General features: G+C 42.7%; 1 protein-coding gene across 7 annotated transcripts in view; it reads left to right on the top strand.

Moving 5' to 3' along the window:
* Positions 1-23,898, top strand: part of AFF1 (ALF transcription elongation factor 1) — a 250,846-nt gene that overhangs the window by 133,248 nt on the left and 93,700 nt on the right. The gene's annotated exons all lie outside the window — the stretch shown is intronic.

Below are 23,898 nucleotides of genomic sequence, written 5' to 3'. Positions count from 1 at the left end.
TATTTTTCAGTAATCTCTGCATCCAGCGTGGGGCTCGAACTCACAATCCGAGATGAAGAGTTACATGCTCCACTGACTGAGTCAGGTGCCCTGAGAGGATCTCACTTCTGAGCAGACTTTTTTTCATTCATTTTTTCTTGACCATAATAGATGCAGTTGCAACTCGTTGAAATGTTCTGTAGTTCAGTAAAACAAAAGCAACAATATGTTAAAGTTAATTTTTTTAAAAAAATTGATTTATTTGACAGACAGAGATCACAAGTAGGCAGAGAGGCAGACAGAGAGAGGAAGGGAAGCAGGTTTCCTGCTGAGCAGAGAGCCTGATGTGGGGCTTGATCCCAGGACCCTGGGATCATGATCCGAGCAGAAAGCGGAGGCTTTAACCCACTGAGCCACCCAAGTGCCCCTAAAGTTAATTTAATTTTATTATTTTTATTTTTTTAAATTTATTTATTTGACAGAGAGAGATCACAAGTAGGCAGAGAGGCAGGCAGAGAGAGAGAGAGGAGGAAGCAGGCTCCCCGCTGAGCAGAGAGCCCGATGTGGGACTCGATCCCAGGACCCTGAGATCATGACCTGAGCCCAAGGCAGCGGCTTAACCCACTGAGCCACCCAGGCGCCCTAAAGTTAATTTTAATTAAGAGAAACATCTTCTGTAATTTTCAACAGCCCGACTACAATTCATTCTTGTTCCTTTCCCGCTTTTTCTTTACACATTAAATGTTGTGAAATTTTGAATCATTCTTGATACATGCTTGATAGGTGATTTATTGAATGTGTAGGGAAAAAGATGAAGTGGTAGTTACTTTAGGCTGTTGTGATTTTTTATTTTAGATTGTCATTTTGTCTTAAATTTGAAGAGGAACATAAGACTTTAAGTTCTTTTGTGCTTAGAAATGCCATGCTGAGAGTATATTTTTAAAAGCCAAAAGCAGCCTAGTTAATACTGACTAAAGCAAGGTGTTATTTTATACCTTCTGCGAGGAGCCAAGGTAGAGACAGATGTTAACACACTGCCACACATAGGTGTTACTGTCTGTTCGTGATGCTGGGTATGGAAACTACTCTGAATACCATATTTATGAGCTCCGCTCATTTGTGTTTATTTATAAGACTGTCATAATTGAAGAAGAGCTACTAGTATAGCTCACAAACTAAAAATTGAAGACCTGGGATTTTTCTTTTCTATTCGTACACACAGGTACATGTATACATGTGCTCACACCAAACACAGATGTTGCCTCAGCAGAGGTTGGAATCCTAATGCAGACTGAAACGGTCATTTCTCATTGTGCTTTTAAATGTTAGTTTAAAATTAGCCAATTAAAAGGGGTTGCCTGGGTGGCTCAGTGAGTTCAAGACTCTGCCGACTCTGTGCCTTCAGCTCGGGTCATGATTCCCTGGTCCTGGGACCAAGGCGCACCCCACCCCCCCCCGCCCCACGCATTGGGCTTTCTGCCAAATTGTGATCTCTGTCTAATAAATAAATAAAATCCCTAAAAAATCAAAAAATAAAATTAGCCAGTAAAAAAATTGCAGTTCTTTTTTTTGTGATCTCATTTTAAAAGTGATAAGGAAATAAACAGATTTTTGGCAGTTGTCTTTATCTTTATAAACTTTCAATTGTTTAGATTATCAGGAATAGAAAAATTCAGGTCTTGTATGTTTATAGAATTTCTTTAAAAATTGGGCCCAAACCATAGGACAGCAATATTTTTGTGGCGGGGGGAGAGGAAACCTTTCTTACTTAATTCAGAATCATTTCTTACATTATGTTTTCATGGTTGAATTGCTGGTAAGAGTGGATGTTATTTCAATAGATGTTGGGAATTAAAAAAAAAAAAAAAAAGCATGCATGGTTTCCTATTTACAAACTGCTCTTCTTCCAGAAATGGGTTTGGAGCACAGAAAATATTTTGCAGAAGCAGCAACGAAAATCATGTGATGAAGGTTAGGCCCCAGGCTGAACCCAGAATGTTTCTTCACTTACGGTGCCAAAATGTCAAACATGTGGTAAAATAATGGAAAACAGTGCAATTGATTAAACAAGGCAGATGAACTGTGCTTGAATAAGACAGTATCTTCTGCTTAAGTTGGTTCTTTTGGTAGGAGGGATGAGTGTTGTAAGGGACCTTTAGGTTTAATAGGGAAAAAGGTGGAAAAAATGAATTCTCTTGGGAGTATTTCTGTTGGTAAACTTTGGGTACTTGGAAGGACACAGACATTATGTATAATTTTGGCATATGATAATAGCAGTCCTTTTATTGTGCCTTCTTTTATGTTTTGAGCTTTGAGCCAAGAATTCACATAATTGGTATCATTGAATCTGTAGGGCAGGGGTTATCCCTGCCATTGTACAGATGAAGAAACTGAGGCCCATGGAGATTAAGTGACTGACTCTCAGTGATTGACTGATCATGGTTACAGAGCCTGCAAGTGACAGCTGGCTCACAGCCTTTACTTATCTACTCTAGACTTTCACATAAATGTCATCTTTGTCCTTAATACACTTATCTGTGTGGTCAATGCTTCTTGGTTTACTATGAAGGAAAAGAGGGATGGAGAAAATGGAGCATTTGTGTGTGTGTCTCATAACTGAGGTGTGTGAAACAGGAAAAGGGAACAAGATGAGAGTAGGGAAACCTCGTATGTGTAAAATTCCTCTCAGGGTGAAGAAACATATAGGAGAAATGTGAGGTCAGTGTTTGCTAGTGCCCTGCACTGGGAAGTGACTTTCCCCCACAACTTGGTCACTTACTGCATGGGGAATTAAGGAGAGACCATGCAACTATTTGAAGCTGTGGGGTATTTGTAACTCAGAGAACTCCTGTACTATTTGGAAAGGGAGAATTATGTGGATGGAACTTCCCTGGATAGAAGATGGGAAATCCCTTGTACCCTTCCTCTTTCAGGATGCTGCTTCCTTATAAGAAACTCATTTTGGAGTGAACAGGCATCCTTCTGCCTCTTCCTGTTTAGTGGGAAATGCAGGACACCATACTTTTTCTGCCATTCTTGGATTCTCCTTTTCTTCTTCTGGTTTTACCCCACTGCATATGTCATCAGCTCTAGGGACCATTGTACTATGTTTAGTATTGAATTTTCTTATTTTGTCCTTGGGGAGATAGGTGGGAGGAACATAGAAAGAATGGGTGAGGGGAGAACCTGTATATGCTTACTAATAGTAGCTCAGGGGGTAGTGAATACTTCACGCTTGGCCAGGCCCTGGGCTGCGCACTTATGTATGCATTAGTTCACTCAGTTCTTACAACAGTTTTGAACCTTTGGTACAGTTCGAGCTTTGAGTTTGTGACTTAACCCTGTTGGCCGGAGCTAGTAGTGACAGAGTTTTGACATGTCACAGACGTAGTCATTACGATTTCCTGTGCCTGTTCTGAATATGCCGATTGTGGTGGCTGCTGCTTCAGTAGGAAACAAATGCTCTGACTTGGGGGAATATTTCTCATACTCCCCAGCAGTGCCTCTCAACACAGGGGGGAGGCAGGGAAAAGAGGAGGAGGTTATTTTACTTCCACCGCCCTCCGGGATATTTGGCAAAGTCTAGAAACATATTTGATTGTCACAGCCAGGAAAACAGTGTGCTACCATCACCTAAGGTGGAGGCCAGGGATCCTGCCAGACAGCCTAGGATGCGTTCTCTGACACACAGAATGATTTGGTTCAGAATGTCTGTAGTGCCAGAGCTGAACCCCGGCTCTCTTCCCAGGTATGCGGATATCTGTGCCTCAGAGAACATCCGTTCAGACTCCCGCTCACCCAGTGCCGGCCTGGGGAATTAAGGAGAGACCATCCCGCTCACCCAGTGCCGGCCCCAGAGGTGTGTCAGTTAGCCCGTTTGTTGAGGAGGCAGTGCGAGTGTGCAGGCCGCAGCTGGGCACCGTGTGGGTTCCACAGCCCTGTAGGAAAGGGAGAAATGGAAGAAACACTTCTGAAGGTGATGGTGAGGGAAGGAGAGGCGGTGGGGAGGACAAAGCCTTGCATAGATAGAAACTGCAAATTCGGAAAGTATAAAACCTGGGTTTTTTTTTAAAGAGCACAGCTGGAGGGGCATCTGGAGACATTTTCGGGTTTCTCCTTTCTTTCTCGCCTGAGTGCTTTCAGTTTACTGTGGGTACTATAAGGCATTAGTCACTTAAGCCTCACACTGGTTTTAGGGAACTGGTACTGTGGTGACCACGACCTTTTTAAAATGGCTGACATTCAGCTTAAATGACTTGCCCATAGGACACTACTCGAAAGACCTGGAGCCCATGTGTGAACCCATCCCTCACTGCAGAGACTATGCTCTTAACCAGTGTCTGATGCGGGTGACCAGTGTCCCATCCTGTTGTGTATTACTCAGCCTCCTCTCTGCCTCCTCTCTGCCTTCCTCGAATTCAGCCAGGCTGCTTAGGAGACTGATACACAGCTGTCTGGATTCGGGGACCTTGAGTGGCCATCCTGTTGCTCTGTTGCAGGAGGTGACGTGGAGCGGTCAGAGGTGAGGGAGCCCATTAGCAGAGAACTAAAGCGAGCCTTTTAAAGTGGCATGGAAGGAATTCTGAGTGACATGGGGCCTCAACATATCTGGCAGGGAAGAGGTTGACTGCAGTAGTATTTTTCAACTCAAGGGAGAAAATATGCAGAAAGGGAGATTGGTAGGTGTACGGTAACCACCTATTGTATTACAAATTTACTTGTGTAAAAAGCATGTCTAAAATCTCGGGCCTTTTGTGTCTTAGATATCAGATGTAACTTAAACTAGGGAAACCATAGAATCAGGCCCTCCTTAAAGCCCAGAGCTTTCTGGCTTGGTAATTTTGTAGGGAAGGACTTGCAGGAAAAACACTTTGAAATATGAAGAAGGAAATGTGATTCCAGTGGTTCCTTTATAGGCACTAAATCTGTATGTGAAGAAGTAGGACAAGAATTGGAGGAGATTAATTTTCTGAAACCTCAACCAACCTAGTTCTCAAGTAGGGGAAAAACAATGATTTTTTTTTTACAAAGGTGAAGATTGGAGGAGGGGGAAGGGAGAGGTGAATTAAGTCTCGTGGTGGCTAAGGAGATTGCCCTGAAAGCTTTCCAAATGGGATTCTGAAATGTCCTCCTCCAGATGCATGTGTGTATCTCTGCTGGATCTCTTGTAGTTTGCGATAGAGCAGAGCAGAAGGTTTTGAAAGAGCGAGGTTAGGTTTTGCTCAGTGCGGGCACACACAGATAAACTTGTGCAGCGTGCAGGCACACATTTGCTCAGGCTGTTTCACTTCTGCCAACAGCGGCTGTCATCGTCTGCCTCACAGAGTTCAGGACTCTTCAGTTCCTTGCCTTTCACGGAGCCACTATACTAGTTAGTAGCTGAATTTGTGCTTCCCACTTGCCCCCCCCCCCTTTTCCCCAAGATTTTATTTATTTGTCAGAGAGAGAGAGAGCACAAGCAGGCAGAGTGGCAGGCAGAGGCAGAGAGAGAAGCAGGCTCCCCACTGAGCAATGAGCCTGATACAGGACTCGATGCTAGAACCCTGGGATCACGACCCCAGCCAAAGGCAACCCCTTAACTGACTGAGCCACCCAGGCATCTCTAACAGGCTCCCTGCTGAGCTCACAGTCCAGTGTGGGCTGAGATCAGGACCTGAGCTGAAATGGAGAGTCAGACGCTTGGCAGGGTGGGCCACTCAAGTGCACCGCCGCCTTACCCATCTCTGATGGAGACTTGCGGTTAAACTTGCGTTGTATCTGTAGGTGTGTGTGATGGAACTGTGTGGGATCTACTTGTGTTTGGCAGCCTCTTAGATCCTGCCATATTTACTCATTTATTCTTGTGGCTCTTTTCCCTAACATTGTATTAGGAAAATTTTTAAACATTCAGGAAGTAGGGAGAATTTCACAGTAAAAAGCCTTATTCCTAGATTAAACTATTAACACTGTATTTGTGTTAACATGAATGTACTCATCTCTTCATTGCTTGTATCATCCATTAATTCTTATGCTCCTTGTGTAAATTGCAGATCCCAAAATAAGTCAGCTTGTATGTCATTTACTAAAGTATTTATTTACAGGGTTTTTCCCCTTTCACCATAAGTCAGGTATGCCAGGAAATGCACAAACTTTAGGTGTTCTGGTACATTTTGACAGTGTATATGTCTCTATAACCCAAACCCCTGTGAAGATATAGGACTAATTTTAGGATTATTTTTTGGTATGTATGTGGGAAGATGATTAGAAGATGAGTAAATGGACTCATTCCTGTTTTATTTTCCTCCTTTCAAGGTATCATTTCTGTGTATTTTTAATTTTTTTATTATTTTTAAAGATTTATTTATTTTGAGAGAGACAGGGTGAGCAGGAGGAACTGCAGAGGAAGAGGGATAGAACTCCTCAAATAGATACCCCACTGAGCGGGGAGCCAACCAGGGCTTGATCCCAGGACCCTGAGATCATGACTGATCAACAGTCAACAGTCAGACGCTTAACCGACTGAGCCACACAGGCGTGTCTTGAATATTGTTTTTATTTTATTATGATGATTTTTAAATATTTATTTATTTAACAGAAAGAGGGAGAGAGCACAGACAGAGGGAGTGGCAGAAGCATACTCCCCACTGAGCAAGAAGTCTGACATGGGACTTGATCCCAGGATCCTGGGATCATGACCTGAGCCCGAGGCAGACCCTTAACCAGCTGAGCCACCCAGGCACTCCTGAATATTGTTTTTAAAATGACTTCTCCCCTGTCACAGACTAAAAATTCTTCTGTGACTAGGCATATGGTGACTGCTTCTTTAAAATAAGCAAAGCCTTCTTTATAGAGTGCTTTGAAGGCTTGAGTCCAAAATCATTACTTTTTTTTTGTTTCTTTAAATTAGCCCTTTTTCCAGTCAAGATACTTCATGGGGGTGTACAGACCCTTGTCTTCTTCAAGGATTTCCTATTTCTGGGTAACAGTGGAATGCACGTAACTGAATGTAATTAAAGCCTGCTGCTTAAGGAGCACATGTAGTAGAGGGGTGCCAGGATGGCTGGGTTGTGTTCTTACAGGATCGTGCTGTGGAAGTCATCCATAGAGAGAGGAGGGTCTCTCCTGAAAGAGGTGGACTTAGTTAGTGTCACTCACCCTGCGAGGATGATCCAGGATGAATGAGAGAAGTCTGGGAGTGAAAGAATGCTTTCCCAAGTAACCTGGTGGTGGGTCCGTAGATACCCAGGAGCCCCCGAGGTTAATGGGCAAGTTGTAATTTGTCAGTCAAATTTTCTGGTTGGATGTAACCTGTTTATTTTTGTTCTGTTGTCCTCCGGCGTTTTTGGTAGTCTAATGTAAATATTTCAGCCACTTCTCATCTATTTTATTGTAAGGGAATGGTTGAGTGTGTGATTGGACTAGAATTGTAGGGAAGCAACATTCCCCTGAGGGCAGAGAGAGGGTAGCCATAATTAGTGAGAGATCCCCTACAAGGCTTTAAATCCAAGGAATAAGATCAAAATGTGTTAGGGGTGCATTCTACCTTTATTTGAAGATCTCAGTTTAATTTTATCAAGGCTGTCAGCTTGTTTCTTCACACTGTCAACCTGACAAATGTCCTTTTATTTAAATAAAGGTATTCAAATACAGTGATGCAGTCTCTCACCAGACTTCTAAAGAACCAGGACACTTGAGGAACAGTAAGTTCTGACCTTTCATAGCAACCACTGGCGGGGCGCCTGGGTGGCTCAGCGGGTTAAAAGCCTCTGCCTTCGGCTCAGGTCATGATCCCAGGGTCCTGGGATCAAGCCCCGCACATGGCTCTCTGTTCAACAGGGAGCCTGCTTCCACCTCTCTCTCTCTCTGCCTGCCTCTCTGCCTGCTTGTGATCTCTTGTCTGTCAAATAAATAAATAAAATCTTAAAAAAAGAAAATAGCAACCACTGGCTTAATTCTTCATATTTTCCGCAAACCACACCCGCCTGCCGGAGTAGATAGCTCAGGGAAGTTGGATGGACTCACTGTGCCTTGGGAGTTTTTAATCCCAGAGCTTCTCCTTCGGTTTTCTTTTGCTCTGCAATCTCCCTCATATTTTGTCCTTTCCCATTCACGTCATCCTAAAAACCCTACATAATTGTAGTGTGAAGTCCATTACTCTGTTGAAGATGCAGCTGGAACCAGTGACGGGAATGGTTTTTATGCCCCTTACGTTTCCCACACTTTCACCAACATACGCTTTTTACCACCTTCAGCCTGGTTGAGGTTACCACCCTCAACCAGCCTTTTGAGGCTATTGACCACGAGGCCAGGCAGGGTATTAGAGCTGAGTCCTGGAGGGAGTAGATAAGATCATACAGCGGGTGGTGCCAGACCCTGGAGGTTGCCAGCTTGGCACACTTTTCACCACATACTACATTATGTTAATATTTTGGAATAAAAGAGTAAGCCTTATTAAAACTAGATAGAGACAAGAGTGGAGATTTCTCATCTTTCCCCCTCAGGTCAGGAAAGCTGATAAGAGAGAAATTTGGTTGTTACTGAAAGCCTTACATGTTTCAGAAGGAACTATTTCTGAAATAGTCTGTACTCCTTTAAAATGAAACACTTCAAAATAACTTAAAAAAAATTCACCTTTATGTTTCTTGATAATTTAGGGTCTAGTCCAAGGGCTGACAAACTTTTTCTGTAAAGGACCAGATGGTAAGTATCTCAGGCTTTGCTGTCCATGCAGTCTTTGTTGTAACGAGTCACCTCTGCTTTTCCAGGACCAAAGTGACCATACACAGTGTAGAAACGAGTGGGTAGGGCTGTGTTGCAATAAATCTTTATTTATAAAAATAGATAGCTGGGCCAGATTCGCCTCACGAGCCAGTTTGCTAACCTCTGGTCTAGTTCATCTTTTTGTTTCTGCAAACTTTGGTTACTGTACATTTTTAGGTTGAAATTCAAGCATTGATCAATGTTCATTCAAATTGGAGGGTCTCCCCTCCCCCTTTGCCACTGGTAGCCTTATTCTTTTTTTTTTTTTTTTTTAAATTAAAGATTTTCTTTATGTATTTGACAGACAGAGATCACAAGTAGGCAGAGAGGCAGGCAGAGAGAGAGGTCGAAGCAGGCTCCCTGTTGAGCAGAGAGCCAGATGCGGGGCTTGATCCGGGGACCCTGGGATCATGACCTGAGCCGAAGGCAGAGGCTTTAACCCACTGAGCCACCCAGGCGCCCCTGGCAGCCTTATTTTTTTTTTTAAACTAATTTTACTTCAAAGCCTGAAACTTCTGGGCTGAGCATGTCAGGAAATCCAGGAACGGTTCAGGTGGGGATGTTCAACCATATGCTCCTTCTAAATTTATTCCTATTTATTTATTTATTTATTTATTTTAAAAAGATTTTATTTATTTCACAGACAGAGATCACAAGCAGGCAGAGAGGCAGGCAGAGAGAGGAGGAAACAGACTCCCTGATGAGCAGAGAGCCCAATGTGGAGCTCGATTCTAGGACCCTGGGATCATGACCTGAGCCGAAGGCAGAGGCTTAACCCGCTGAGCCACCCAGGTGCCCCTATTACTGAACTTTTAAAATACGGAATTGTGACTGCTGGCTCAACAAACATAAGGACAGGAAGAGGTCTTGAAAATAGTGTAAAATTTGAATTAGGAAGTCAGGCCAGACTTTGCACAGCAAGGCCCTGTATCAAGTGGGCACCGGGACTGTGTTCTTTGGGGCTATGAGGAGAATGGAGGGGTGGGAGGAGTGGTCAGTTTTGTTTTTGCGATCATCTGAGGCCAGTTAAGTCCATTTGCATTCTAAACTGTGACATCCCCACTCAGTTCTTTTCTTAAAATTGACGGTTTTTTATGTGCAATGTAATTTGAGGTCATTGTTCCAGGCTGAGGAAAGTCCACCGGCAATTCTCAGGGGATTGCCACCCCAAAATATCACGGAGGCTCTAGGGCAGCCATGTGGAGTGGGCAGATGCAAAAGGTTGTCATCCCCATGAATTGTCAGTGGTTCTTTGGACCCTTTTGAGGAGAAATTTGGAGCTGGAGTTGGGGAATGAAGTAAGATGGTGCATACACCCCGTGGTGACTGATCACCCCTCTACAACTTACATGCTTTCCCAGCAGGGGCGTGGGGACCCCCCTCCCCTCTTCTAAACTCCTGTCCATTCTTCAAGCTCAGATGTCACCGCTCTTAATTAAATCATCCCAGCCTCCTTCCTTGAGAGTTGGTGTTTTTCTCCCCTGATTCTTTAGCACTTGGAACCAGCCTCTGCAATCACTGTTAGCAGTCTGCCCCTACCCTCCTTTTGTATTTCTCCCCCTAGATTGTAGAACCCTCACTTCTTTTGTCCTTAGGTCTAGCACATAGACGGGGAGTCAGTATTGACAGGAAACAAATCGATTTTCTGTTTTTTATTTTGTGAGGCTTAAGATCTTAGTTGGACTCTGGAAAACCATAGAAGTGCCTTTGTACTCTTAAATAACTTGAAGTGGCATAATATTTAAATGCAGTTCTGTTGGAAGAAACTGTTTTACAGTCGGAGGCTTTTAATATAAATCATCAGTGCATTTGGTAACTCTAAATGTTTGCTTATTGTTTCCTTACAATGGATATATTTGCTTCTGCTTCTCAGAGAGTTAAAAATGGAAATTTTAAAGCATTATAAAAGACACAATCTTTGAAGCTCCTGAAATGTACTTTAAAAAAAAAATTGAGCAAACTCTCAGATTCTAGTTTACTTGTGTTGAAGAAGGTATAGGGTGCTGTATTAAGTTTGATAAATACCCTTTGTTTTAAGCAAGTGAACTGCCTGTTGGCAGTGATAGGGAAAAGATGATATATTCTGCATATAAATGTCTGTGGCTGGGCCAAAATCCAGGCCAAAGAATCCTGACACGCTTTGTAAGGCTCACAACACTGCTTAGCAGAGGTCAAAATGAAGGGAGACTTCTCCAGAAAAACAATGACTTACTGTTTAGCTTTAAGGAGATGCCAATTATAGCCAGTGGTAGGAGGTGAGCTGGGGTTATGATGAAAATGAGAATATTTAGAAACATGTAATTGTTGCTTGTTGCCATATAAAATACCAATACATGTTTCCAGCTTTCTTCTCCTATAATAATCTCCCTGTTCTTCCTTCTTGAAATGTCTGTGGGATGAAATGGAATAGAATAATGAGGCTGCCTCTAGTTTTTATGACATTAAGTGTTCTTCCTGTGAAAACAAATGTGACATGTGCAATTAACCAAAAGAAGATAACTGTAAGTTGGGAGGTGAAGAAAAAGCTTGACGATTCTGTAAAAACGCACCAACAGTCGTTTCTTCTATTGTTGTCATCTGTTTTGTGTGATCTGCAAGAGGCTTGGATATCTTTGTGTTTTTAGGTTGGAGCCTGAAAAAAGTTTTTTTCTGTGGTAGAAAGTTTATTGTATCGTTTATATATGTCCACAGCAGCTTGTTTAACTCTGTTTAACATAGAATTGACAGCAGCTTCTACTGGAAGTTGTGAGTTGATGGGAGAATGGACGATCCATCCTTGGGTTTAGTCCTTGGTATGCTCCCGTAACGGAGTGGGTTTCATTAGATGAATAGAGGAGGAGCTGTACAGGTTTTTGTTTGTTTGTTCAGTAACTGAAATGTGCTGATGGGTCTCTCTGTACTCATGTAAAGAATAAATGTTTCTTAATATTTTCTTCTTTAGAAAAATAAATCACCTCTGGCCAGTTTCCTTATTATCCCATTGTTCTTCACTGTTCTTATCAATACATAGACATTGTTTTTCCTTTCATTTTCCAAATGTAAGCCCTTTCCTGTTGCTTTTTGCTGTTGGTTAGCAAGTCTAAATGCTGAGCATTTATTCTGGCTGAAGCAGTACTTGGTGCATTGGCCCGGTTTCAAACAGTTCTTCTTATCGTATGCTGTGCAATTGGTTCTCTGGAATGTGTGTGTGTTCAGTCATTGGGAGGGACTTTTCCTCCGAATGGTAAATCTGTATAGTTTTTAAACTGTTCTGTAGAATGTAATTCATTCAGTTGGATGTATGTTGGGAATTAGCTGGTGCTCAGGATGTGAAGTGACAAAAAATATCCACTTAGTATGTTTGATCTCTCAAGACTCTTCTCAACAAACAAAAAATAAACTTGCTCCTGAATAATTGCTTGAGAGAAGAGTTGCTTTTTTTTTTTTAATCCCCTTAGTGGCATTTCAGCAGTCTCATGAGATACAAGATGAATTTAGGAATGATTTGTTTTTCTCTTGCCTTCTGTGTGGTACTTGACAATTCGATCTATGAATCTGTTATTTGTAGGATGCTGTCCATATCTGCCTGGTTTTTTTTTTTTTTTTTTTTTAATGTCTTTTGTACTGTCTCCTGAAAATGCTTCTGTTAGCTTCAGATTGTATGGTTTCTTTGTTGTTATCGTAGTTTCGGTTTTATTTTTAAAAGAAACCACTACTTGAGGTTCTGCATCTGTTTGCAGACTTCCATCCATTCAGCCAGTACTTGTTTAGCCTAATGGGTTAGTGTTTGGTACACAGTATGGTGGGAGAGAGAAATGGTATCTGACCTTCTGAAACTTCCATTCTTGGAGGGGGTGAGGGTGGAGAGCCAGACATAATTTAAACAGATAAATGGATAGACAAGATAGGTTTAGACAGTGATAAAGAGATGAAGCAGGGAGGAGTGCTGGCGAACTCCTGCTGGGGGTCCAAGGGTGCATTTGGATCTGGGACCTCGTGGAAGAGTGCGCTTAACCTGAGGTGTTGGTGACAAGGCCCTCCGCTCTCTGGACAGAGCATCCAGGTGGGGATCAGCAATGCACTGCTCCACTCATTCCAGGCATGAAAGGGCCATTGTGGCTAGTATTTGAGAAGGGCAGAGGGAGGGGAATATATCTGGAGGTAGCATCTAAGAGGGGGTGTGCTCAATGAGATACCACCTCACACCAGTCAGAATGGCTAAAATTAACAAGTCAGGGAATGGCAGATGTTGGACAGGATGCGGAGAAAGGGAAACCCTCCTACACCGTTGGTGGGAATGCAAGCTGGTGCAACCTCTCTGGAAAACAGCATGGAGGTTCCTCAAAAAGTTGAAAATAGAGCTACCCTATGATCCAGAAATTGCACTACTGGATATTTACCCTAAAGATACCAACGAAGTGATCCAAAGGGGCACGTGCACCCGAATGTTTATAGCAGCAATGTCTACAATAGCCAAACTATGGAAAGAACCTAGATGTCCATCAACAGATGAATGGATCAAGAAGATGTGGTATAGATACACAATGGAATACTGTGCAGCCATCAAAAGAAATGAAATCTTGAGATTTGCAACAATGTGGATGGAACTACAGGGTATTATGCTGAGTGAAATAAGTCAATCAGAGAAAGACAATTATCATATGATCTCTGTGATATGAGGAAGTTGAGAGGGAGGCAGGGTCGTGGGGGGTGGGGGGGTGGGGGTAGAGAGGGAAAAAAATGAAACAAGATGGGATCAGGAGGGAGACAAACTGTAAGAGACTCTTAATCTCATAAAACGAACTGAGGGCTGCTAGGCGGGGGTGGAGGAGATGGATAGAGTGGGTAATGGACATTGGGGAGGGTATGTGCTATGGTGAATGCTGTGATGTGTGTAAACCCCTGGGGCAAATAATACATTATATGTTAATTAAAAAAAAAAAGAGGAGGTGTGCTGGGGATGGAGCCTTCTAGGTGAGGCTTCTGGGTTTTAATCTTGAACGCTAAGGGAAGCCTGTGGTGATCTTTCAGCAGTAGAAGGAGCCACACAATCTCATTTGTGTTTTAAAAACTCCTTAGATCCTGTATTTTTTGTTTGTTTTCCCCACTATGCATTTATAACAGCATCGAGAAATTTTTCATTGTGGGATTTTTGTTGTTGAAGTTTTAGTCCTAGAGGCAGTTTATTAATATCATTCTGAATCTTATTTGATTTGATTTAAAATTAAATGTGTGCTTGCTATAAATATAACTTACACAGTTGTTGTTGTTTTTTTGGTGTAGTATAGTTGGACTTTGATGACTAGTAATATAGCAAACCAAAAAATGAAAGCCTGTAATATTAACTGATAAACATTACGGTGTTTGCTGAGGCAGTTTTCGTGGCTGACCTAGGAAAGAGAGCTGTCAGCCTCCTTCCAAACTTGAGTCATTTGATGGGTACAACAATCTGGTATAGTCAGTTTTAGGTATCAGACAGTGAATCATATTTTGTCATCAGATAATGAATAAGACTGGCAGACTTGAGTAGAATTCTGGATTGCTTGAAATTGAGTAATGTTTGAATGTAATCATTAAGTCAAAGATGTGTAATAAGCATCACTTTTTACTGAGCATTGCGCTCTCAGGAGTAGTCCTTGCCTTTAAGGAGCTCAGTCTATAGAAAAGAAAATCTGTAGGCACGTGTGCAGTCTCTCTGGTTTTTGTAAATGTAAACATGGACAGATATGCAAAAACCGATGTATTGGGAGAAAGGAATATCCCAGCAGGGATGGGAGGTGAGAGTGGAGGTTGGGGCTGGGGACTGTGACAGAGGGGCAGGGATATTTCAGAAAGTTTTGAAAGTCAAGGGAGGAGTTCATGAGAGAACTGGCTGAGGCAAGGGCTGTGCCCCCCCCCCCCCCCGTGCCTCCCAATTTCTTGTTTTTGTACTGTCTAGAAGAGAGAGAGGGCCCGGAAATGGGTCTTAATCTACTTTGGGGTGAGAAATAAGCAGAAAGAGATCTTACCCCCTGAAGGTTAGAAGAGGCTTCTCATTGAAGCCCAAGCCCAACCCAAGAAGGGTGTGCTTGGCTTAATCACCAATCATCTTTTAATCCTGTAGGCAGCATTTGGCTCAGAAAAAGTTGTAAATAGGTGAATAATAAGATCAGATTCATGATTTTTAGAAAATTTGATGAGGTACCTGTGTGGAGCAGAGTTGCCAAGGCAAGGAGCCTGTTGGGGCCATACTCCCAGTCAGAAGTAAGAAGTCCACATGACTCTTTATTTGAATTTTGGATGCTTAATAGGTTTAATACCCCAAACATTTGTTGTTGTTGTCGAGTGTAAATTAAATGAGACAAGCATTTAAGGAAAAGCCCAGAACTTTGAGCTTGCTAGTCTACATTCTTCGTTTGTGACCACTGCATTCTTTTATTTTGTGGCTGTAATGAGCAGACTTTCACCAGCCTCATTATTTTATAGGTATGTGATGTGGTCCTTCATGGTCAGTTGAGTGTGTAAGAAGAACGGCATGGTAATGAGGCCAGTGCTCTGGTTGATCCTAGTACAAATGAGACCTGTAGGGGAAGAGCCAACAGCTGCTACCCGTGTTTCTCATTGGTGCCAAATGTGCAGTTGCCAGTAAAGCTGGCGGACTGAGGGAGCTCGGAACATTGGGGACCTTTCTAACTAAATGGGGGGACAGAAATAGTCGGGTGGCAGATTTATCTCTAGTGAGCCTGTTGCCACTGGGGGAAGGGAAGGTGATTTCTGTATCTGCTTTCAGTTAACTGGAAGTAAGAACTGTCAGCATTTTAGGGATCCCTCCGAGAGACTGCCGTTTTCTGGAATTTCTCAGTAACATTAATACCTTCACATTTCAAATGGCATATTTACTAACCCCTAGCATATAGATTGTCAAATCTTCAAGGTCAGGAGCGGTTACTGTTGTGGTTTGTGTAATTGTGCCATTTGCATTATGACCTTCTTCAGTCAGTACTAGTTCTTCTTCTTTTTTTTTTTTAATGTTAAAATGCATGAAAAAAAAAAATGTTTAGAAGATAAGGGACTATGTCCTACACATAGAAATGCAGTTACTCATCTGTTTCCCGTCCCCTCATCCTCCTCTTGTTACAGCTGTGTATCCCCACCCACACAGCTTTCCTCACTGGCCTTTTAAGACCATTGGAGAAGACAGATTCTTGTGCTTTTCCATCTATAGGGTAAATATGCCTCTTGAAATATATTTATGATCTATTAAGATAAGACTACTTTTCTAAATAACAGCTGCTTGTGTTTGGACTTTGGAACATAGTCTCTAATGCAATGCCTTATGCAGGTGGCCTATAATTATTAGTAATGGTGGACGACTGAGTCCAGGGATGCCTGGGTGGCTTAGTCATTAAGCGTCTGCCTTCGGCCCAGGTCGTGATCCCGGAGTCCTGGGATTGAGTCCCACCTCCTCCTCCTCCCTCTGCTGATCCCCCTGCTTGTGTGCATGCTCTCTCAAATAACTAAAATATTTTTTAAAAAAGGTAAAAGACATATTTAGGGGCGCCTGGGTGGCTTAGTCGTTAAGTGGCTTCCTTCGGCTCAGGTCATGATCTCAGAGTCCTGGGATCAAGCCCCTGAGTTGGGCTCCCTGCTTAGTGGTGAGTCTGCTTCTCTCCCTCTCACTCACTCTGCTTGTTTTCCCTCTCTCATTGTCTCCTTCTCTCTCTCTGTCAAATAAATAAAATATTAAAAAAAAAGAAGACTGAGTCCAGCGTCCAAAACTGTGTTCATAGGTTCCAGTGAGGATTACTGACAAAATGTTCAACACCTTCGTATTTCTTTAGTCCTGATCTTGATGTTGTACGAGGCATTTTCTTTTGTTTTTAATCAAAAATTTTAACTACACAAATAGTAAATGGATACTTTCTTGTGGGGAAGAAAAAAGTTAAAATATTCCTTAAACCACCGCACTACCACTTACCTCCTCCACCCTAACCTGGTGCTCCTTCTTGATTTTTATAAGTGAATCCTTTCAGACCTTTGCTACATGTTAACATGCATGCAGCAAAGTAAGTGGCAGATTGATTTTGAAAGGTAAATTAATATGACTCTCATTAGGATGGAAGTGACTGACTTTTACTCAAGTTTGCCTTTGGTAGAGGCTCTCTCACTCAGTTTAAAACTTAGAGTATGCCTTTAAATTGCGTAAAAAAAAATACCTTAAAGGTTGATTTAATTTTGCAAAATGGAGTTCTGTACAACTCTTGCAGTATTCTAATGAGGCTGAGTCTTCTGTGGCAAGCAGAAGTGAGTCGCAGAGAGCTGTTACTTTGAGAAGGTCCCCTGGGAGCTCCTCCAGGAAAACAACAGGGACATAATGCTGGTTTGTCGGTTGGCTTGGCGGATACTTATCTCTTATATTAAATCAGATTTGGTTTTCGAAATTAAGGATTAAGTCTTTGATTGTTTTTTCTTTGTGTCATGTGTGTGTATGTGTGTGTGTGTTAGGTGATGGGGGAAGTAATAAAGGTGAAATCTTTCGAAGATCGAGCCTCGTGATTTTTATTACAAGAAAGCTTGTTGCAAATTCTTTCATATGCACAAAGCAGAAGAAAAGATTTTCCATTCTTTGAAGCAACACTTCTTCATTCTAACATGGAGCCGTGTTGATGTCTCATGTTTAACTTGTATTGATGAGTGATACAGTTTTAATGACAAAGCAAACTTTGTGCTTTGAAGTATATTGACTTTTTTCTGTAGTGTGTGAAAAATGTTTCCTGGATGCTAGATTGCCCGGCCAGAGAAACCTGGGGAAAAAGGGCTAGAAGATAGACTGTAAAAGTCAACAGGGGTGGTTTTCAAAATAAAATAGAAAGGTCGCTTTCACAAGAGTAAGATCCCAAACCTGCCATCCTCTGTCTCTTGGTTTGTGATATGTTCCGTCACTGTCTCTAAACCAGGGTTGCCCAACTTTTGTGAACAGATTTGAGAGTTTTTCATTTTGTTTGATCTTTTGTATATTCAGATCAGAATGGTGTAGTGCTGCTCCTAAAGCAGTAAAAAGACTCCTTTTCCAAAATGAATCCACGTTGTTGATTTGAGGATTTTTCTTTCCCTTCTGGCCAAATGTTTCTTCCATGCCTCGGGAGATGACTACACTGGAGAAATTACACTCTGTCCCCCAAGGGAGAATTAAACTTTTAAACGTGAGTTCTAGAGAGTTGGTCCCACAGAAGACTCAGCAGGTCTGTGTGAAGTGGCCAGTCAAGGGTGATAAATGGGTAGTCAGCTGTGCACAGCCTGCCCCTTGGGCCAGTGTTGCCATGGAAGCACCCAGTGGCATCCAGTGATCCTGCATGACTAACCTAGATTAGCAGCAGGGCCCGTGGGCTCCAGCCTGGAAGAAGGTGCTCCCAGCCAGACGATGGCCTAGCCGCGTGCTGCCCCTCAGCTCACGCTCAACGTGGGCCTTCCTGGTTCTGTCTGTTCCTCTTTCCACATCTGTTCCTCTCCTTTTTCAGTGCAAGGCAGGGTGAGAAAGAGGATCGCTCTCATTAGTCCCTACAGAGCTGTGATTTTGTCCTTGTATCTGAGTGTTTTACCACACCCACCCACAACCCCAAGGAGGAGCATTTGAAAAGTCAGAGTCAATGGGCCCCGACAGGCCCCAGCATGGGCTTGACTAAATGACTGCGTTCAGGGGCTGAACGGGCAACTCGGGATTCCTCAGGAGTTTCACCACCTCTCAGAAAGTGAGAGCATCCTGGCAGGTTTTCCATTTCCCAGCGCCGCTTGGGCTCCTGTGTGGGTGAGAGCGGGGGAATTTGGTCGTTGGAGGCGTCGGTGGCACAGTCCCCCTTTGCAATGGCTTGTGCACTTGTGTTCTGCTGGGCACACCAGGCTCTGGAAACTCAAGCCTAGGGCTTCCCCTTTGGTTCCTGGTTCGCTTAACAACAACAACAACAACAACAACAAAGGGGCGCCTGGGTGGTTCAGTGGTTAAGGCCTCTGCCTTTGGCCCAGGTCATGATCCTAGACCCTGCTTAGCAAGGAGCCTGCTTCCCCCTCTCTATCTGCCTGCCTCTCTGCCTACTTGTGATCTCTGTCAAATAAATAAAAAATCTTTAAAAGAAAATAATAAGAGTGGAGGGAGGTAGTTTGCTGCATTTTGCAGGGATCTTTCTGATGTATCAGCACTGCACCCTCTGCAGCTGGTGGACAGTAGTATATGTCTCAAAAGCAGGAGTGTGGCGACTGACAGTAAGTCCCTGTTTTACTTACGTGGATTTGTGGTGGAACTCCTGGCTATCTGCTCTGGGGGTCAGACTTTGCACACACACTCTCTATCCCTGGGGCCTTGTTTGTGAGTGCTGTCACTGCTTCAGAGCCTCCTCTGACTTAGTGGCCTTTTCCTCCCTAGGTGGGGACTTCTGGGCTTACCAGACAATAGGCATCGTGGCCCACGCAACATGGCCTAGGTCAGTGGCCAGAAGTTCCTGGGAGGGGGGGCCTGATGTCAGGCGTAGAATGGCAGGTTTGGTGCAAGTTTATTTATGGCCCGTCCTTAAAAGAAATGGATGTGAAGAGCCCCTTAGCACATTGGAGATGACTTGTGAATCCAGAGGTTATCATGGGGCTAGGGACCTCAAATTATGTGTGTAAATGTGTAAATTAAATGTGTAAATTAAAAAGGACTAAAAAAAAAAAAAAAACCCACCAAAACCTTCCCAAATAAGAATTGTAATGCAGTTTTTTTAACTGGAGGAGTAACTTCATGCTGCTGGCCGGCCCTCTCTCCAAGGGCTCTGTGTCAGGTCGGTCAGCAAAGACAGACCTGTGTGGATACATTTAACCAAACGTATTTTGTGGTTCTGAGATTGCTCTGCTGGCAGGGATAAAACCTTGCTTATCTTTGAGAACAAGGAATTACGAGTGATTGTGAGTGAACGCATGTACAGCACACTGCCTTTGTTGTTGCCCTACTTGATACAGCCTTGCTGTGCAGAACTTGCTGGCAGAACTGTGATTAAGAATACATGCTTTTTGGCCAAGCAGACCTGCATTCGAATTTTAAGGTCTATCATTTACTGCACATTAATTTCTGAGCTTTATCTTTTTTTTCCCCCAGCCGGAAAATGGGGGTCATACTCTCCCTCTCATGGAGGTGTTGTGAAAATTTAATAGGGGACAGGTGTGATGTGCCTACATCAGTGTTGACCGAATAACAGACACTGAGTGGCGGCCGTCCTTGGCAGCCTACTGTTGCTGTCATTGTTGCTCCTGTTCTTGGTAAGCTTTATTAAAGTGATCCATAGAGCCCAAGAAGAATATGCTCTCTTGTACTCCTCAGAACCACCCAGAAAGTTGCCCTGCATGGGATCTACTGACTCAGAAACTCGGGGTGCGGGGTGAGTCTCTGCTCTCCACGTTCCAGCAGGTCCTCCTGGTGATTCTAGTGCTCACTGGTTTGGTAACTCCTCATCTAATACAAAATGCTCTGTGGGGAGCAGGGAAGGAGCACTTGCGCCTCACTCTGTTCCGTGTGGAACAGTGAGGAAGTCTGACCCTGAAAGGCTGATGAAGGCTGATGTGGGGATGAGGTTATCCTGAGAGGGAGAATGTTTTCTCCTCTACACCAGAGGAGAACCGCCACCTTGAATAATGAAGTGATAGCCAACTTGTAATTATTCAAAAGTAATTAACAGTCTGTGAATCATGTAGAACATGTACTACTACCTGAAATCCCCTCATTGAAAATTTTCCATCCACCCGCTCTTTTCTTGTAGCTTGGATTAAAAATGATGTGTAAGGCTCAACAGTGATTTACTTACTTATGCTACTATTATGTTGATACTTATAAAATTTGTGTTTCCCCTGGTACCAAAATGGAACCAAGAAAAAAGATATTCGTGAAAAATATTGCTTATGAACCTTAAGAAACCATTCTTTAAACCGTTGAAAACCTACAGGAAGTAAAAGCCAAATAAACCAGAAAGCTCTCCCCAGTACAACTCGTAAAACCTGGTCAATGGCAAGGAGAAGGTAGACAGTCCAGAAGAGGGAGAGCCCACAGCCTATCCAGTGTAGTCCTGGGAATTGTGGACTCATCACTTCCTGTCTCTTCTGCCTTCTTCTGTCCTGCCTGGAGCCTTGGGGAGTGAGACCCAAGGGAGGGTGAAGGGGGAGAGTGAGTTTCTTTCACAAAGTCTAGACCTCCTAAAACTCATCCTACCATGGCCACTTGTGAGGTCTATTCTCATCTCACTATTTTTTGGGTTTTTCAGTTGAAGAAGGGTAGTGGTTAATCTTTAAAAAAAAAAAAAAAAAATCAAAGCTTGTTTCAAAATTGGTATAGTATTACACATGTCTGCCAATAAAATTCTTGATGTGGGTTTTAACTTTTTTAATCTAATGAGGTAAAACCTTTAATTAAACAGAGTCCCTAATTTAATGGGATTTCTTCCCTGTGGGAGGTACCTTGTATTTTGAATCACATAGCAATAAGCCAGTGTTCGGAATGTTGTAAAATTGGGTTCTTATTATTTCCATAGCAATTTTTATTATTTAAGAACTGAAACCTAGAGGTGTGTGGGAAAACTTACCGAACTGATACCGAGATAAGGTGGTGCTGATCAATTTAGAAACGCTTCAGTACTTTTAAGCCAGAGTAGCTTTTCTTACAGGTATGTGTGGCATTGATAGGAAGATTACGTGAGGACCCCAGGCGGCCTGATGGTTGAGACATTACTTGTTCACACCCCCAGTTTTCAATCTGGTGCTGAGAATTTTGCCATTTGGGGTTACCTTTTTGGAGACAAAGGTAGCAATTCAGAAGTGAGCCGGGACTCTAGTGTTGGAACCCGCAGAATCAGGAAGGGAGAAAAGGGTAAAGCAGATGCCCTGGGAAGCTGCTTCTCCTCCTGTGTGCACCCCATGCGGGGTCCTCATGCCACCGAGCTTTGGAAAAGGGACGCTTGTCCCTTCAGGACAGTTGCGCTCCCCACCCCCTCTGCAAACAAAAGTGGTGGGAAGAGCAAGTTTGAAGGAAAAAAGTTACTTCCTGATCAACCCTCTTTAAGAAAAAAAAAAAAAAAAAGCCATTGAGGAATTACCGAAATTGTAAAATAACCGAAAGGAATTCCTGAGTGGCCAAGTCCACTGTGCTTCTTTCAACCAGATATAAACCTGACTGTCCAAAATATGTGAGATTCAGGCTCTGTTAAAGAAGACTCCAAAGCCAGTTTCTTTCTTTCTTTTTTTTTTTTTTTTTAAAGATTTTATTTATTTATTTGACAGAGAGTGATCACAAGTAGGCAGAGAGGCAGGCAGAGAGAGAGAGAGAGGAGGAAGCAGGCACCCTGCTGAGCAGAGAGCAAAGCCAGTTTCTGATTTAGTTTTTTTTCTCCTCTATTCAGTATGTTGACTTTAACATAAATTGTTCCCTTTGTAGTTCTATAAAGTAGGCCATCGAGATATCCATTGTTGAGGAAAAGTTTTTGTTGTGGTGGTCTAAGCAGGGAATTCTTTTCCACATCAAGGTGAATATAGCTGAGTAGCTTAGACTCCCTACCACCTTAAGGCTATGGAGATAAAGAAAAATCACTTTTTTTAAATGGCTGTTCTAATAAAATTAACTTTTATTTTTAATTACAAGTAAGTTTTAAAAAATACACTGAAGCATAGTGGCTGTTTTTTTAATTTGAAAGTATTTAATGATTAGTTTCTGTGTAAAGTACCATGCATTAGCATCAGGGGAGAAATAAATGAGAGGTTCTGTTTTGATGGAGTTCACATTCTCGGGGAAAGGTGAGGAGGAGAGAGAAGCAATCAGTATCTTCCATCAGCACAGGCTTGGTGGATTTGAGGAAGCCTTTAGAGTGGGTATCATGGGAACCACTCAGGAGATGTGCTGGTAGCTGAAAATTGGGGATGGGGATGTGAGGTTGAGAGAGAAGCAGAGGAAATGTGTGTGATTAGAATGAAAGCATCAAAGTCCGGATACCAAGGAGGAGTAAGGAATAGTCTGGAATGCGGAATACAGAGATGGTTTGCAGGAGAATCCTATTTCATGGGCAGGCTGGTCTTGGAAGAATTGGTTATCGTTCAGAGTTCTGGGGTGGGGAGTGGAATGCAAAAGACTGCTTTTAACAGGATATGTTTGGGAAATGGACATGGCTGGCTGGTTAGAATGCATGGGGCAGGCCTGCAGGGAAAAAGTAGGGGGTAATATCTAGAGTAGATCTGTTCCAGATTCTTGGGGGGATTTTAGCACCAAAGCAAGGATTTCAAGTTTATTCTGCATCAACAAAGAGCCACCAAATGTCTGGTATTTTAAAATGTGGACAGTGGCATGAGAACCATACCTTAGATTGTGTTTATGTCCATGAAAAATCTAGTTTAGAGGGACAATATGTTGGCGAGGCAGGGAGAGCAGTAAGAGGGTTTTGGCAGAGGAAATAAGAGAAGTCATGAGAGCAGAGAGGTCAGGAAAAAGGGGTGTCTGAGATCAGGACTAGAGTTTCTAAAGGTACATACAGTTTTAGCAGGGCGGTTTAAAGTTTTCCTTCTTATTTACATAATGTTGGGGGAGAAGATTCAGTAGCTGCCCTGGAAGCAAGTGTATGAGGGCAAAAATTCAGTTTATAGTTCCTGTTTTCATTATTCTATATCCCATGTGGGGGGTCAGGAGGGTGTGGCCTGTGTTGCCCACCTGAGGCAGGCCCACTTTGGTTTACCTGCTGGCTAAAACTGCACTCTGGTTGGTTTCCTTCTCTGCCATTTGTCAGTGAATGCATTTTTAACCCTTTTGGTGCTAGGGCTGATGATTTAGGATGTATTTTTATGTGGTTTAAGTAGGGCAATCAGATTATCAGACTTCTTGGTAGGTAAAGCTGATATCTAAGATTGGATTTTCCCATCCTTGACATTTGAAAGGAGAAATAAAAATTACCTTTTGGGGTTTAACATGCCAAGACACTCCCAGTAGAATAGGCTGAGAATAAAGTAAATGCTGTTTTGGGTGCTTGGTAATCTTTTAATTATGAAATAAGCCTTTTGATTCTAATCTTCCAAAATGTATAATACTGATCCAGGAAAACAGCCTTTCTTGAAGTTCACATCCTGCTGACTCCGTCAGATGAAAAGCTCCTACCTCTACCCATATTTTGCAAGCTGAAAATAAAAATGTCATTAATCTTGTCTCTGTTCCACGACTGCCTATAAAAG

The sequence above is a fragment of the Mustela nivalis genome (genome assembly GCF_964662115.1).
Source record: "Mustela nivalis genome assembly, chromosome: 4".
Classification (NCBI taxonomy): Eukaryota; Metazoa; Chordata; class Mammalia; order Carnivora; family Mustelidae; genus Mustela; species Mustela nivalis.
This window is presented reverse-complemented; position numbering and strand designations above follow the sequence as displayed.